This window comes from Eptatretus burgeri, chromosome 8, assembly GCF_056783735.1.
Source record: "Eptatretus burgeri isolate ZD-2024b chromosome 8, Ebu_testis_v1, whole genome shotgun sequence".
In the NCBI taxonomy this organism is placed as follows: Eukaryota; Metazoa; Chordata; class Myxini; order Myxiniformes; family Myxinidae; genus Eptatretus; species Eptatretus burgeri.
This window is the reverse complement of record NC_140968.1, coordinates 81229259-81231758: the sequence shown is the minus strand read 5'-3', so window position 1 is coordinate 81231758 and position 2500 is coordinate 81229259. Positions and strand designations below refer to the sequence as shown.

The 2500-nt window shown below is 45.4% G+C and overlaps 1 protein-coding gene across 1 annotated transcript in view; it reads right to left on the bottom strand.

Annotated features, from left to right (window-relative positions):
* The window catches only part of LOC147022150 (histone-lysine N-methyltransferase NSD2-like), a 110224-nt gene that overhangs the window by 25101 nt on the left and 82623 nt on the right, over positions 1-2500 (bottom strand). The gene's annotated exons all lie outside the window — the stretch shown is intronic.

Here is a 2500-nt window from a genome sequence, read left to right as displayed (position 1 = left end):
AATGCAGTACACCCTCAAATAATCTCAAGGTTAGGTTCCTGGAAAAGGCCACGATAGTTACAACCGTGATGATGTAAACCAAGGGCCGATGGGAAAGCCGGAGTTCGGTTCCTGGGCTTCGAGGAAATAAGGAGGAAGATCGATGCTTGACAGAAGGAAACACAGAACAATTGAATGTTGTGTAATAATAATAATAAATATTGAAGAGTGGTGGCTGTAATATATATATATATATATATATATATATATATATATATATATATATATATATATATATATATATATATATATATATATATATATATATATATATACACACACACACACACACACATATCTGACAGCTCCATGGAGGCGAGAAAGAATATTCCGCACACACACACACACACACACACACACACACACACACACACACACACACACACACACACACACACACACACACACACACACACACACACACACACACACACGCATACGCACACATACGCACACACACACCAGCAAAGATAAAAACACCCCTGTACATTAATTGGGGTCACGCTGATCATATGTAGCAAGTCTGGATGTAATAAGCCCAGAACCGTGGAAGAATCGAGCGACACACAAACAAACACACAAACAACGGTCCAAGATTCATCATCAGGATTATTATTATAATAATAATTTTTATTATTTTATCGTTGACACAAACTCAGCGTTTAAAACTTACCTTTTTGTTGAGTTCCTGTTGAAGTGTACACATCATCGCATACGTGAGGATAACGAAGACCAACGTGAAAATTACACGTCTGAACGCCATTATTCCCACGGGCAAAATAATGTAGAGCAGCGTGTTGACAATGGGAACCATGGCAACAATGGAGACCAACGGAAAAAAAACCGAAATATTTTCAAAATATAATTTATGATTAAAAGTGATTTATTTACAACGAAAAGGCATTTGTGTTTATAAATAAAAGATAATTTACGATGTTGACATTGACGCCATTTTTCATTTCACGAGCAGATAAACCGCCCACGCTCTCTGCGGGTGATGTTGTTATGAGCATGAAACATGTTCTTCTGCCGCATACTATTATTTGGGCTGTGTATAGGCAACTGACAGCTCTGGATATGCAAAAAAAATATCCCGGGTTAGATGCATGAAGCTAAAACATACCGACTGCTTATAATTAAAAACACCTCACGACACTGGAATATGTGGGGACAAGAACACTGCACTGCAAATGGTGGAGACTTGAAACACCATCCCCCTTATCTGGAGCAGCGACACATCTATATATTAATACTGAAGGACCAATTTCGTGCTCCTCCTTCCAGTGGCGACACGTTTTTCTCGGTACTGTGACCTGAGAAGTTTTGACACGGTGTTTGTAAGTCAAAGTCGACACGTGCACGAATCAGGGGACCTCTTCACAAGGAGTAATGTACAACAAAAATGTCGTGTACAAGGATGTTTTGTAGGCCTCATTAGGTAAGGCCATGGAGTACATCGACTGGGATCTGGCTCTTACAAGAGCCGCTACTGGTTGTCATATTGGGCTCATGGAACGGGATCGGTCTGTGACGGGGTTTCGGTTTGTCATACATATTTACATAGAAATTTGTGTTCCCTCCCCCTCCCGCCAAAAGCAACGGCGAAGATTAAAACACCCCAAGACATAAATTGGGGTTATGCTGATCCTGCAGCAAGTCTGGATGTAATTAGTTCAAAACTATAGGAGTCGCGTGACACACACACATACACACACACACGCACGCACAAACACGCACACACACAAGCACGCACACACACACGCACACACACATGCACGCACACACACACACACACATACACACACACGCACATGCACACATTCACGCACACACACACACAAGCACGCACGCACGCACGCGCACATGCACGCACGCACACACACACACACACACGCACACACACGTGCGCGCACAAGCACGCACACACACACACACACACACGCAGGGATACACGAACACACACACGCACGCACACACACACACACGCACGCACGCACACAAACACACACACGCACGAGCACGCACACACACTCACATACGCACGCACGCACACACACACACTCACATACACACACACGCACGCACAAACACAAGCACGCACGCACACACACACGCACACACACACACAAACACGCACGCACATGCACACATTCACGCACACACACACAAGCACGCACGCACACAAGCACGCACGCACACACATACACGCACGCACATGCACACATTCACGCACACACACACAAGCACGCACGCACACACGCACGCACAAACACGCACGCACATGCACACATTCACGCACACACACAAGCACGCACGCACACATACACGCACACACACACACACAAACGCACACACACGTGCGCACACAAGCACGCACACACACGCACGCATACACGAACACACACACCCACACACACACACACACACGCGCGAGCGCGCACTCACACACACACACACGCAC